The following is a 16,309-nucleotide window of genomic DNA, read 5'->3' as shown; positions in this document are numbered from 1 at the left end:
CATCCTGTGACTGTTAACAGGGCACAGCATTTCTCCAGGGTTAATCCCTGGCGCCGCAGTAGTGGTTCCCTAAACCGCCATCTGTTAGGTAACAGGCTTCGGCGTCTCTTTCTGCGGCTCTGTGCTGTAACAGAGTTCGCTCCTGTGCACACCGGGTCAGCGGTTACTCCGCCGGTGTTCAGTTAGCGTTCACCATTACCGGGCAGCAGTTTACCATCTCTGCACGGTGGACTCTGGGTTGCAATCGCACTTTATAATATTTAATATTTAGTGCGATCCGCAACCCTAACAAGGTGTGTGTCTTTACAAATCAAGTCCTATCAGTTTAATTAAACACAGCTGGATGCCAGTGAAGGAGTAGAACCATCTGAAGGAGGATCACAAGGAAATGGACAGCATGTGACTTACATAGGAGTGTCTGAGCAAAGGGTCTGAATACTTATGACTATGTGATATTCTAGTTTTTCTTTTTTAATAAATTTGCAAACATTTCTACATTTTTGTTTTTTTCAGTCAAGATGGGGTGCAGAGTGTACATTATTGAGAAAAAAAATGAACTTTTTTGAATTTACCAAATGACTGCAATGAAACAAAGAGTGAAAAATGTAAAGGGGTCAGAACACTTTCCACACCCACTGTATATAACATATAGTGCACAGTATATGGTTACAAAGTTCATCACGCACATAAATTGTGTTACAGAGTTTAAACATTTTAATTGAATGCACAGGTGAAACATAGACTGCATAATTGTTTAACCCCTAAGAAGCCACAAGCACCATAGTTGTACCAGAGCCCTCTGTGGAGCGATAGACATGTACTGTAATAACTGGTTTTCCTTGAGTATAGTGGCACACACTTCAAATATGAGTGCATACCCACAAGTCAAGCGATGTGCTTGGTTGATAAAGTTGGTCTGAACTCCTCATGTTATTTAATAGTGTCTGGAGAAAAACTTTTGCAATATATAGACGTCTAATTTGGTGTCCTCTGTTTTTTTTTTCAGTGGCTATTCAAATTATATGTAATGAGGAGTTAGGAATTATGAAGTATCTGTGCACTGATTTAAAGGGAACCTGAAAAAATGCTATTAACCTGCAGAAATGGGGTTAATCTGCAGGTTAGTAGCATTACCAGCCTGACCAACGCAGGCACTTATATCCACGCCACCAGGAGGAAATTAACGTTATTTCCCCCGGCAGCATTCAGATTTCAGTCATGGGGCAGTGCTGCTTCATTCACCGCTCTGTGCATAGAGAGCGGCGGCTATAAATGGGTCTGGCGCCGAATGATAGCTAGCCCTAATGCTGAGCTACAGTTAAGACAGTGGAAGGGATGTGGCTATAGCTACAGTTATTTATACACAGAACGGTGACTGAACCAGTGCAGGCACCGCCCCATGACTAAAATCTGAATGCTACCAGGAGGAGTAAAGGTCATTTTCTCCTGGCAACGTGGGTCTAGGCATTAGGCTTCACAACACAATTAGTCTTCAGATTAATCCCATCTGCAGGTAATTGGTGTTTTTTCAGATGACAGCTTCCCTTTAATACAGGTGCTTCGCACAAAATTAGAATATCGCCAAAAAGATAATTTATTTCAATTCATCAATACAGTGGAACTCATATATTATAAAAGAGTCATTACAAACATTGTGATCTATTTCAAGTGTTTATGCTTCCAATAGAAAAAGAGGACAGCACCACCGATACCGCTAGCAATATATGCATCTGGTGTTATAAAATACCACAGGCATATACGTCAAGACTTCGGGTGCTCACCCAGAAAACAACAGCATCGCAGATCCAAACTTAGAAGAAAAAATGGGTAGCACTCAGCAATCTTAAAAATTCCATTCTTTATTGGTAACGTTTAAAACATCTTCGCAGGGAGAGTAGGAAAAGGAGTGTGCAGGTGACGATGGCCGTTTCATGCTGTGGCACTTCTACGGGTCAATAGGTTAGAGGATGTGATGGAGAAAGAAATACCCGATCACAGGTATGCTCCTCCCTCCACAACTTTGAATTCAAGTGCAATGAAATACGTACAAAACATTAAAAATCGAAATACAAGTCATATACATGGAAAACACAAATGAGCATAAACATCAATTTACAGAAAAATAGACATATCCACTCTATCATTAAAGCTGGTGGGTTCCATTGCACGGGTGTGCATAATCCATCTGGCTTCCCGTCTTAATAGGAGTCTATGCAAATCCCCCTTTTTTTGTTCAGTTATTTGCGGGTTTGGAAAAAGTTAGAAAGATTTCAAGGCAAAACAAGTAGATGAGAGTGGCTGTGTAAGGGGGATATCTGATACTTCATTCAAAAAATGCACCTTTAGTCTTCAAGTCCTAAAAAAGCGATGCAATTCTTGATCCAATTGAAATGAACTGAAACTGGGCATAGGGCAGAAGGTAAGACCTTTCTACAGCAAAGTCATTTCAGACAGGGAGAGGCATTGCGAAAAGATGTTGTAGACAATGTTAGTAGAGGTCCCCCTACCTGTGACCTCATCGTCATCCTGTACCTATTGGTGGTAATGTCTCCTCCCCCTCCGCATCTTCCTCGGTATTGGCGGGCTCTGCGTGGTTCTAAAAAAGTTGAGTGTGGTGCACCAAAATCGCTGTGTAAGCTGGTTGATATGGGACTGTAGCCTCTCTGATTTGATCTTTGACTTCTGTAGGAGCCAGTGGAGCACCATCGGTAGACTTGATTGTTGGTATAGTCCTCTGTATCATTTGGACCTCTGTTTTGTCTGTAAAGCATTATGAAATTCTGATATTGTATTATCAAGTTTACTCTTCAATACCTTGAAATCCTCTTGGAGAAGTAGTGTTGACAAGTTGTTGTTCCGTGGTAACAATTCTGGTATTTAAATCCGTGATTCCTTTCTGTAAAAAATCAATTGTCAAAACAATAAGATCCACAGAACATTTGCTAAGAATAGATTCAAATTTAGTACAATAGTCGGTGTTATTCTGAAATAAGGTGGGCCTCAGTGGGACCCTAAGATCTCGAGGAATGCATTGCACCCGATGATACTCCGCTAGTGTAATGGAATGCAAATCCAACGCCGTATATCTGCGTAAATCTTTTTCCAAATCTCTAGTCCATAGCTCCTCGGACGGAGTATGAAGAAAGGTGCCAGGGGTTGTGACTTGTGAGATAATAGTAGATGCTTCCTCTGGATTATACGACAGTATGGAAAAACACATATCAAGCAGGAGCTAAACACCTTAAAAAAGAACAATGAAATAGTAAAAGGTGTGCTCACTGCAATATGGTAGGTGCTCTGGAGAAAAATTGAGTATGACAACAGATATACTCTGGCACTCAAAAAGTCTTTTTTCAAATAAATCCAATTTAATGAAGAAAAAATTCAACCACGATTGTTTTGGACAAAAGACCCCAAAAATAAGGAATACAGACAAATACACATCTCAACGTTTTGGCATACAATGCCTTTTTCAAGAGAAGTCTGTTTCTGTAAAATTAAAATAAACCTATTATAACATATGAAATGGCCCATAATTAACAGAAAGGGTACAGAAGTCCATAAGCAAAATCAAAGCACAAAAGCAAGGAACAGTGCAATAGGTATAGCAAGAGAAGACGCAGGTACCTAGAATAGTGGGGGGTCTTATACTGTCCTCATACACGTTAGCAGGGTGTGCAATGAGACATGTAGCTAAACCCCCTGTCTTCTTTAAGAAAAAGAGGCTGTAAAATTGTAACCTTTTATTGATTGCAGATGTGACAGGAAAGGTGAAACTATAGGATGCAATAACAGGAGCATTTCAGAATATATAACTGCACAGAGCATAAAATACAGATAGTCTGCAATACACAGTAACATGAGGTAATACACAGGTACCATGAGGTAATACATAGGTTCCATGAGGTAATACATAGCTGATGATTACCTATTTAATACAACAAACGTTATAAACACAGGATTATAACACCTAGATAGTGCTTACCACTATGCTTAGAGTAGGCTGTTTAAGAAGCATGAAGAACACGAATGGTGTAGTTTCTCCTAAGACACATGGAGGAATAATGGCTGCTGTTCCCCTCACAGTGTCATAAACAAGACTATGATGTAACCAGAACAATCCCACAATACATTGCAAATTAAACTAGAATCTATGCATTAAACGGCCAGCAGGTGGTGCTGTTACCTTACAATATGAAATATATGAAGGATTAATACACACAAAAATACAATGTCTGTAATAATCGGAGACATAAAAAAATGACTAGACTTTCTAGACAGCAATTATATGACTGGACAGAACACTCCCCGCTTGACGTCACTATTGTGTTTATTGGACGAGAACAGCAGAACGAGTTCCCTTACTGGCCTGAGGAACATTTTGGTCTCGCCTTATTTTCCTATTTTTACTTCCACCTTACGTACGATTCCATCCTTACTTGGGAATGTCTGGGTAATGAGACCTAATGGCCATTCATTTCTCCGAGACTGACAGTCTTTCATTAGCACTATATCGCCAGGCTTTAGGTTAGGCTTGCTGGTTTGCCACGTTCTCCTCTGTTGCAGAGTAGGTAGGTACTGTTTTTTCCACTTGTCCCAAAAGGCATTGGAGAGACTCTGTACTTGTCTCCATCGACTCCTGTAACGGTCTTTAACATTAAATTCTCCAGGTGGAGAGCAATAGGGTCAGTCTTCTGTGTAAGCAGCAGGGCTGGGGTGAGAACAGTTGGGTCATCAGGATCACTGGATATTGGAGTCAACGGTCTGGCATTTATGATGGCTGACACTTCGGCCATGAATGTTGTCACACTTTCGTGTGTCAGCCTTGCAGATCCTTCCTGTAAGAAGATTTAATCGAGGATTCTCCTTGCGACACCTATCATTCTTTCCCATACACCTCCCATTTGTGAAGAATGTGGTGGGTTGAATGTCCAAGTACACTTAGGTATTTTTCTACGTCATCCATATCCAAGTTGGAAGAGAGTTGCAGTTATCTTGCTGCTCTGAGTTTCCTCAGAACACTATCTTTTGGTATTGGTCACTGATTGGTTAAACAGTCGATTTCTTTGGCATAGTTTTCCTGTTATACAGCTTGGATAATTATATTCTTCAACTGATCTAGCTGTAGAGCTGTGTGGACAAGTTTATCATGGTGCCAGTGGTTCTCAAAGTCTTGAAGTGTAGGTGCTAACTCTGCATAACCATTCTTACATATCTTCTCCATGAAGGTTATGAAGGTTAAGAAATGGTCTTTCATCTTTAGTCTACTACAGAAGCTGTGCATGAGGGAGACAAAGTGTTTGTAAACTTGTTCTCTGTTAGGCAAGCGTTTTTTTTGAGGCTTGAAGGGTAGAGATGCAATCCAGCTCTTCGTTTTGTCCTGCACCATTGTTTGCTCCATCATCTCTAGGAACAGTCTATCTTCAAATGACATTACTGTACTATTATCTTCTTTGGTCTTGCGGAAGACCGTAGACCCAAGGTGATCTTGGTCACAATTCTGAATGCAATCATCATTGGCACGACTTGCTAAGATACTTGGTGCTGAAGTAGTGATTTTCACATGGTTGAAGGAGAGAGAGATCAAGTGTACTGGTAAGCATGTTGTCAACCACTGTCGGTTTGTGTGCTTCTCCTAAACAGTCCTCTCCTACAATGACCCACCCAAGGTCGGGTCTGAGCATATGGAGCATTGTGTGAGCCATTGATCTGTTGTCTAACCTTGTGAACTTGCAGAATATCTCTCCCTAGGAGCAAGATTATTTGAGCCTTTGGGTCAAGGTTAGGATTCAGGCGTTTTATACGCTTCAGATGAGGATGATACGATGCCACTTCTGGCGTAGGTATCTCTTACCTGTTGTCAGGAATCTGGTTACATTCCAAAATGGTTGGTAAGGGCAGACGCATTTGGCCATCTATAGACTCGACTATGTAGCCTGTTGCTCTCCTACAAGCTGTCTCTACTATACCGGCACAAGCTTTCAAAGAGTAGGGGGCACTGGGTCCTCTGACGTTAAAGCTATCAAAGAAGGCAGACTTGGCTAATGATCTGTTACTCTGACAATCTAAAATCGCGTATACTTTGATGACTTTGTCCTTTTCGTCTGCCGGGTAGACTCTCACTAGGGAAATTTTAGAGAAGGACTCGCCTCCTATGAGATTTCCACAAACTTCTGTACACTTAGAAGTAATTGCTGGAGTGTCATTATTTGAGTCATTCAGCTCCCCGCTATGCTCTTGGGGCAAAGCATCCGATGGTGGTCCAGGGTGTAGAACTGAGTTATGTTCGGTGCTGTCACATTCGGTACAACTTGCACTAACCTCACAGTCCCTGGCGAAGTGGGATGTTGAAGAGCAGCATTTGTAGCAGATGTGGTTCTCCTTAAGGAAGGCCTTCCTTTCTTCCAATGACTTTTCTCTGAAAGCTCTGCACTTAAGTAAGGAATGTGGCTTCTTGTGTAAGGGACACTGCCTGCTTGGGTCCTTGGATTTGTCTTCTCCTTGACCGGAGCTGAACTCTTTGCGAACTGAACCTGTGGAAGAAATGTTAGTTTTGTGGACCTCTACAGTGGTTCTACAAGGTTTACTAACGTAGTTATTGGCAGATGACAGCATGAAATCAAAGCTAGGATCATTTCTAATTTTTGCTTGTTCTGAGACAAAATCTACAAACACATTGCATGGAGGAAATGGTACATTGTAAGTCTGTTTATACCTAGAACCATATGTAACCCATTTGTCTTGCAGGTTATATGGGAGTTTTTGAACTATTGGGTTCACACCTCTAGCAGTGTTGAGATATGTCAACCCCACAAGATCCCCTTCTGCTTTTGCTACACACAACGCCATTAACAAGTCAGTTAATTCTCTGAGCTTTGAATAATCCATGTTCGCTATTCTAGGAAAGTCCTCTATTCTTTTAAACAAGGCACTTTCTATAACCTCTACTGAGCCATAGCATTCATCAAGTCTATTCCAAATTCTTTTGAGGCCGACGTCTGGATAATTTACATTAATGTCTCTGATTCTCTTTGCGTGTTCAGCAGACTCACTTCCTAGCCATTTTACCAAGAGATACACTTCTTCACTACATGATAGACCTATGTCTCTTATGGTATTTTTGAAGGAGGCTCGCCAAGCCCTGTAGTTTTCAGCGCGATCGCTGAACTTTACAAGTCCCTTAGTGACCAACTCACGTCGAGCAAGGACCTTGGCAAAGTCCATCGTGGCTTGATTGGCACTGATGCCAGCTGATGGAGTGTTGTCAGAGTATGGGACAGTCCCCTATTATGTAGCGTCCTCTGGTTTTATGTACATTATTGTCCCATTATTACAAAGTATTATGTCTTCTTATATATAGCACCGTTCTTTACATATTGCTTTCTTGTTATTTTGTTAATCACAGCGCTCTCTCTTTACTACAGTGTCCTCTCTTGTTAGATATAACATGACTGCTGATGGAGCAGCACCTCACCAGTTAATCATACTTTGCTATCAGAAAAGTAGCTTTACCAACTTCCATCAGCAATCACTTCAGTTTTTATATAACAAGAGTGGATACTATAATGAAACAGGATGCTCTAAATAACGAGATTCCGATATGTAAGGGATGGTGCTGTACATAAGAGGGCATCATGTAATAGGGGACAGTAATATTCATATTGAGAGGAGACAAATATCTGTAGCTTGGTTGCCATAAACATAGAGGGGCCCAAACATTTTTTTTGCACAGGGGCCCCAAGCTGTCAGTGTACACCCCGGCACTGACTGATTTGCACAAGCTCTCTTCTCTCCATCAAGTTGTGTGGCGCCATATTAGATCAGGGAGCTGCCCTCAATCTGTGCATGTCTACTGCACTCAGTTATATGTACCTGCCATATTGGAGTGGGGAATGCCCACACTCCCGCACAGGCTGTATAAGCTTGTAGATAATTTGAAGATTGCTCTGGTTTCTCAATAGTAAAATATAGGCAAAATAAGCAGAATTACAGATATATCTAGTATATAAAAAAGATGGTATGGGAGTAATAAATAATAGTATAGGAAGAAGAGCCACCTTGTTTGAACAGGGACCTATGTGAACAAAGGGCAATGGCCACATAGCAGATGGAAACTGCAAATACATTGAATCTATCCAGTCTGTTTCTGGTATAAGAAGAAATGGGTGCCATTCGTGGCAGACTGCTAGTTAGTATCCAGATGGTTGTCTGTATCTCTCACCCATTATATGTATTATAATTTAGTGCCGTCTACCAAATTGACAGACACCCATCTATGGGTCTCTCATCCCTCCAGTGTGACAAAGGATGGGCCATGTATATATGGAGGATACTGGGTCGATACTCTGAAGCTTGCTCTCGTTTGCAATGTCAGTTTTGTATAGTGCTGCTTTCTTTAGAGGATACTTTAAGTAATATAGATCTATATTTCTATGAGTGCATAAATACTATTATATAAACCCACACAATGAAGGATTTCTTACTATCAGACATTAGGTAGCATTCACACAGGCAGGGCTGTCACCAGGAATTTTGGAGCCCCATATTGGCAAAGTTTTTTGGCCCCCTTGAGACTCCGCCCAGGCTCCACCTCAGGCCCTCCTCCACCCCTTGAACCTTCCACAGTCCCCTGCCCAGTCTTGGAAAAACTCCACTTCTGCATCACGTCCTCACCAATCACACATTAGTAGTTCCCATCGAACATCAGATCACATACAGCCATCGATTTTTTAAGCCCCACTACAAGGAAGACTCTTTTGATCGGGCCCTACTCTATTAAACATTTCTTAAAATATTCAATACTCTTTAGGTACATTTTTAAAAATGACTAATACCACATACAAGGAACAAATTCTGTCATACCATGGCTGGACCACATATTACCACAATATAATGACCAAATAATATTACATACAAGGGATAAATACCACCACACCATGACCAGACCACATAGTGACCAGATACTACAATACTGATCATTAATTTAAAAAAACACAATACTAATATTACCATAAGGGCCATTATACCAAAGAGCTCTGTATATACAGTAGTGTAAGTATACAGGTAATACAGGGATCACCAGTGACATTATGCACAGTCCCACTGTCTAGTCTTGGAAAAACTCCACTTCTGCATCATGTCCTCAGTGGTATTAGTATACTACTATAGCTGTTACTGTCTGTTCTTATATTTCAAATGGTAGCAAAAAGTGTTTGAAGACTACTGCTGCCCAGGGCAATGTTTTAATCTGAGGATCCTTTTGGCTCAATTATAAATTTCCAATGGCGTAGTAGCTTCCAAGGCAAATTTGACACTTTGTCAAAGTTTGCAATCTCCTTAGGTCAGGTTAACATGGCCATATCTTAGGTTACTGTGCTTTCCATGTGTATAACAGACAGTTAACTGACCTCATAATCTCTATATATAAATCTGAATGTGTGTGTGTAACACCAACCAATCATGAAGCAGCAGAGTGGGACACCAACCAATCACGAAACAGCAGAATGGGACGCGGTTGGAGAGCGGGGCTGAGAACGGATACAGCAGGGCAGTGCACGGAGAGCGGGGCTGTGGAGGAAGACAGTCTTCAGGACAGGGGCCGAATAGTGCAGGCACCCTCCCCGCCCTGTCCCAGTTTCAGTCGGCGCTCCCCGTCGCCAACTGTGCTATCCCCCCTCTCCCCTGCAGCTTCCAGGCATAAAATTTAGTCCCCGGCTGCTACTGCGGCCTACTACAGCGCTAGGCCACGCCCCTCCGCAGGCCACCCAATCACATGCGCTGCAGCTCTGCTGTAGCTCTGCCCACTTCGGCAAGCGCCACCCACTCCATCTGAACTAACAATCTGCGCACATCATCCCTCTTAAAGGGATCTCCTGTATGGAAGTTAGGGCAAATCCCTCCGCAATCTGATTCTGACCCCAAGCCTCTATTAAAGGGATCATTGGTATGAAAGTTAGGACCGTTCCACTCAGCTCTGTGGTTCTGACCCCAAGGTCTCTTAAAGGGATCATTGGTATGGAAGTTAGGGCAAATCCACTCTGAATTTTGGTACTGACATCAGGCCTTTCTTAAAGGGATCCTCGGTATGGAAGTTAGGGCAATTCTACTCAGTGTTCTGGTTCTGACCCCAGGCTCCTCTTAAAGGGATCCACGGTTTGGAAGTCAGGGCAATTGCCTTGAAATGCTCTGGTACTGACCCCAGGCCTCTATTAAAGGGATCATTGGTATGGAAGTCAGGGAAAATCCATCCAGCACTTTGGTTTTGACCCCATGCCTCTCTCTAAAAGGGATCCCCGGTATGGAACTTAGGACTGTTCCACTCAGCGCTGTGGTTCTGACCCCAGGGCCTCTTAAAGGGATCATTGATATGGAAGTTAGGGCAATTCTACTCAGAGCTCTGATTCTGACCCCAGGCCCCTCTTAAAGGGATCCCTGGTGTGGAAGTGAGGGCAAATCCACTCTGCGCTCTGATTCTGACCCCAGGCCTCTCTTAAAGGGATCTCCAGTATGGAAGTTAGGGTAAATCCCTCAGTGCTCTGGTTCTAACCCCAGGCTTCTATTAAAGGGATCATTGGTATTTAAGTCAGGGCAAATCCACTCAGCGCTCTGGTTCTGATGCCAGGCTGACGGGATGATGTGGGATATTAGGGGAGGGGTAGTAGTCCGGTGGCTCTGGCTGACGGGATGATGTGGGTTAATAGGGGTAGAAGTCCGATGGCTTTGGCTGATGGGATGATGTGGGATATTAGGGGTAGTAGTCCAGTGACTCTGGCTGATGGGATGATGTGGGATATTAAGGGTAGTAGTCCGGCGGCTGTGACGGGATGATATGGGATATTAGTGGAAGTTGTCCGGTAGCTACAGTATGGCTGATGGGATGATGTGGTATATTACGGGGAGTAGTCCGGTGGCTCTGGCTGATGGGATGATGTCTTATATTAGGGGTAGTAGTCCGGTGGCTTTGACGGGATGATGTGGGATATTAGGGATAGCAGTCCGGTAGCTTTGACGGGATGATGTGGGATATTAGTTGTCCGGTGGCTCTGGCTGACGGGACGATGTGGGATACTAGGGGTAGCAATCTGGTAGCTCTGACTGATGGGATGATGTGGGATATTATAGTGAATGTGGCTATGCGGAATGGGCGGGGATCTACACTCAGCTTTATATATATATAGATATAATCATTATAATTTGTTATAACTAACCGTAGTTAGTTACTATGCCCGGGCAGCACCGGGCTCTTCAGCTAGTAACCTATATGCCAATGTACACAGGAACACCAATTGTTAGTGTGAAAAAACACACTTTTTCTAATCAGGATTGTTTTGCCTTAATGGGATGGGATGCCTCTCAAAATAACTTGTACCCAATAACATCCTTCAAGATGGTGTACCTGGGAACAGTTTCTGCTCTAATTATTAGAACAAATGGCTCTTACAAATTGAATTATAAGAAGTTAATCTCCTTCAGAGAGAATGCCTTTATATGCTGAATGTGAGAAAATGAGATGCGGTGGAGCCCCAATACATATATTTTAGCTCCACACAAAACATGGTAAGATATGACTATGTAAGTTAAGCCTGATAGTGAGGCATAGCAAAGTTATGCCATTACTTATCTTTGTTTCTAAGAATGCCTTGATATTATAAAAATGAATACACAAATTAAAATTAGATTAAAGATGAATTATTCAAACTAATTAGGTAACGAAAAAAAAGAGAATATGATGTAGACTCAAGAATATGAAAATGTTGGTAACGAAAGGCCGCCACACATATTAGACTAATATAACCACAATGTCCCAAAACCTAGTGAGAAGGGCACTTCACACAATCATATAACACAAATCCCATGAAAGTGACATGGAACAAAGAAGAGATCCCAATAATGTTAAAAAATCATTTTATTCAAAATATTTTTCTAAAATGACAAAAGCATAATGCCATATAGGGGACGCCGTGAACACTCAAAAAATCATCATGAGGAGAAAATATACATGACCCAGACTAGAGCGTGTGTGAGCCAATCACATAACAGTACATGTCAATTATCCAGATTCCATTCTATAAAAGACCATAGGTGATGTCCAAAATAGATGATTATATTCAAAAGATGTCCCTCCCCAAAAGTAAGGAAAGTCTCTCTGTGAACTAAAGGCATAAATACTGCAAGGCCGTGTGTAATAACACAGTCACCATGTAAGGCAAAAAATCCTAATCATAAAACGCCACAGTGCACAGAGCAAAAGATGTATAACTACCTCTATGGGAGAGTGTAGTCCAGCGTCCCCTCACCCCGACGCGCGTTTCGCCGCCTGCTTCTTCAATTGGTCAAAAACTTGGTGTCTTTATTTCATTAAAAGATTTTTTAATTAATGTCTGTGTGTGTTTTTTAACCCTTTCATAGTCTAGGGTTTATAATGGATAGGTGTCTTATTGACACCTCTCCATTATTAATCGGCTTAATGTCACCTTCCAATCGCAAGATGACATTGACCCATTCTTATTAACCCATTCACCACCGCTACAGGGCAATGGGAATAGAGAGGATAAGTGCCAGAAAAGGCACATCTTATAGATGCGCCTTTTCTGGGGTGTCTGGGGGCAGATTATTGTAGCCAGTGGGGGGCCAAAAACAATGGTCCCTCTCAAGGCTATTAAAATCTGCCCTCACTCACCTGCTTTACCTCCCTAGTTGACAAATTACCTCGGGAACCCATGCAATTTTTTACAACGAACTAACCCCTTAAATTAACACATACACCGCCCAAATTTTATACACAAACCCTCATCTAATTACTAGTGAAATACACATAAAAAAAACATGAAATGAAATGGTTTACTGTATGTAAACCATGTGCCATTTCGTGTCGGGTTTTGGAATGATTTTAATGAAGCCGGCAAGTGTTTTAGCGGCTATTTGGCTATGAAGAACTGTATGACTTAAAAGTATACAGTCATGGCCAAAAGTATTGACACCCCTGCAATTCTGTCAGATAATACTCAGTTTCTTCCTGAAAATGATTGCAAACACAAATTCTTTGGTATTATTATCTTCATTTAATTTGTCTTAAATGAAAAAACACAAAAAGAATTGTCCTAAAGCCAAATTGGATATAATTCCACACCAAACATAAAAAAGAGGGTGGACAAAAGTATTGGCACTGTTCGAAAAATCATGTGATGCTTCTCTAATTTGTGTAATTAACAGCACCTATAACTTACCTGTGGCACCTAACAGGTGTTGGCAATAACTAAATCACACTTGCAGCCAGTTGACATGGATTAACGTTGACTCAACCTCTGTCCTGTGTCCTTGTGTGTACCACATTGAGCATGGAGAAAAGAAAGAAGACCAAAGAACTGTCTGAGGACTTGAGAAACCAAATTGTGAGGAAGCATGAGCAATATCAAGGCTACAAGTCCATCTCCACAGACCTGAATGTTCCTGTGTCTACCGTGCGCAGTGTCATCAAGAAGTTTAAAGCCCATGGCACTGTGGCTAACCTCTCTAGATGTGGCCAGAAAAGAAAAATTGAGAAGAGATTTCAATGCAAGATTGTGCGGATGTTGGATAAAGAACCTCCACTAACATCCAAACAAGTTCAAGCTGCCCTGCATTCCGAGGGTACAACGGTGTCAACCCGTACTATCAGTCAGCATCTGAATGAAAAGGGACTGTATGGTAGGAGACCCAGGAAGACTCCACTTCTTACCCCGAGACATAAAAAACCCAGGCTGGAGTTTGCCAAAACTTACCTGAAAAAGCCTAAAACGTTTGAAGAATGTTCTCTGGTCAGATGAGACAAAAGTAGAGCTTTTAGGGCAAAAGCATCAACATAGAGTTTACAGGAGAAAAAAGAGGCATTCAAAGAAAAGTACACGGTCCCTACAGTCAAACATGGCGGAGGTTCCCTGATGTTTTGGGGTTGCTTTGCTGCCTCTGGCACTGGACTGCTTGACCGTGTGCATGGCATTATGAAGTCAGAAGACTACCAACAAATTTTGCAGCATAATTTAGGGCCCAGTGTGAGAAAGCTGGGTCTACCTCAGAGGTCATGGGTCTTCCAGCAGGACAATAACCCAAAACACACTTCAAAAAGCACTAGAAAATGGTTTGAGAGAAAGCACTGGAGACTTCTAAGGTGGCCAGCAATGAGTCCAGACCTGAATCCCATAGAACACCTGTGGAGAGATCTAAAAATGGCAGTTTGGAGAAGGCACCCTTCAAATATCAGGGACCTGGAGTAGTTTGCCAAAGAAGAATGGTCTAAAATTCCAGCAGAGCATTGTAAGAAACTCATTGATGGTTACCGGAAGCAGTTGGTCGCAGTTATTTTGGCTAAAGGTTGTGCAACCAAGTATTAGGCTGAGGGTGCCAATACTTTTTTCCGGCCCATTTTTGGAGTTTTGTGTGAAATGATCAATGTTTTGCTTTTTGCTTCATTCTCTTTTGTGTTTTTTCATTTAAGACAAATTAAATGAAGATAATAATACCAAAGAATTTGTGTTTGCAATCATTTTCAGGAAGAAACTGAATATTATCTGACAGAATTGCAGGGGTGTCAATACTTTTCGCCATGACTGTATATATATATATATATATATATATATATATATATATATGTACATATATATGTGCCTCTATGACATGTATGTATATATATATATATATATATATGCATTCTATGTGTCTATATCTATTCTTTCGTTTCTTTATTAAACCTGTCAGTGTGATTTTACTGTATTGCAAAATGAATTGCCGGCTTTTGTTAAAGGACACCGGGTGCGATTTTCTTGCAAATCACACTTGTGGTCTGTGTGTAATCCGATTTTTTATCGCACCCATAGACTTGCACTGACGACTCTCAGGCGTAATACGGTGACAATTGCAGCATGCTGCGATTTTCTCAGCTCATTTTAAATGGGTGAGAAAAAATTGGCTGCTGGGAGCTGCCCCATAGATTAACATTGGGACGAGTGCAATGCGATTTTTTTATCGCATTGCACTCGTCTGATTTTCTCGCTAGTGTGACTCCGGCCTCAGCCTCTATCTCCTGCTGTCTTCAGATTACATAGCAAAACCTGCTGACAGATTCCCTTTAACGGTTGTAGCAATAAAGCCCAATACAATTACAACAATACTGTTCCCAGGCATATTATTATGGGATGAGGCACAATATCAGCTGGATTACTCTCATTGGAAAGCTGGGATGGAAACTTCCACAAACAGCAGCTACTGTAAAATGACTGCTTCTGTAGTAACTACATTTTCTCCTATTGGATGCTGCCAGCTGACACAATCAATCTTACAAGCTCTTAAAGCTATGCAAATTTACTATACTCCAAAAGAAAAAAGCTATGTCTCTACTGACACATGTTCAAAATAGGGCTATGGTAAATATGAATTAATGAAGTCCGCGGTTTCATAGGTTTTTAGATAGTAGGTAGACATAAGTTCATCAAGTTCAACAAATAGCCCAACAAGTTGATCCAGAGAAAGGCAAAAAGAACATGGTGCTAATTGCCCAACATTAGGGCAGGTTCAGACGGCTGTAGATTATGTCATTCGAGAGAAAGGGGTCGATTATGCAAATGACACTCCGATCAGACTCTGATCAGCGTTTGATCGGAGTGTCAGCAACAATTCTGTCGCATGAGAGAATCAGAGAACACTGTGAGAAGAATATGGAAAACTACAATTCTCCATCTTCTCCGTTGTATCACTGTGTGGAAAGCAGACTGTGATCCGAGTGCATTCCGCTAATTTCCATGCGCTCATTGACTTGCATGGCCAAGTGCGATACAAATATCGGATCTAACTCAGCCATGTAGAGATTTTTCCCTTAGACAGACTCTGTCCGAGGAAAAAAATGGACATGTGCACCGCCCTATATACTAACATTGGTCTAGCGATCCGTTGCTCTGTGTGGTCGCGCTCGGACAGATAATATGGTCGTCTGCCCAAGCCATTAGGTGAACAATTATTTCCCGACTCCAAACACATCAATCAGACTCATTCCCTTGGTGAACGTCCCACTACAGAATTTAGTGCTCGATTCAGAGGAGAAATCCTCCATGCACTCAGCTTTTTAATGCAGTAAAGTTAGTTAGACTGTTCTGATCTGAATGCCAACTTCAATTGTATTCTATAGAAGTAATAAGTGATACTTATCATTGTTTCTCAGTGTTCTCATTAATTGATTTGACATATAACAACAAAGTTTGAAGCAAACAAGCTAAGAAAACTAAAATGTGTATTTAGTTTTAATAAATTTAATAAAATTCACTTTTAGCATTTACTTCTT

Source organism: Dendrobates tinctorius, unplaced genomic scaffold (assembly GCF_039654945.1).
Source record: "Dendrobates tinctorius isolate UK_male_01 unplaced genomic scaffold, ASM3965494v1 ptg000043l, whole genome shotgun sequence".
Classification (NCBI taxonomy): Eukaryota; Metazoa; Chordata; class Amphibia; order Anura; family Dendrobatidae; genus Dendrobates; species Dendrobates tinctorius.
This window is presented reverse-complemented; position numbering follows the sequence as displayed.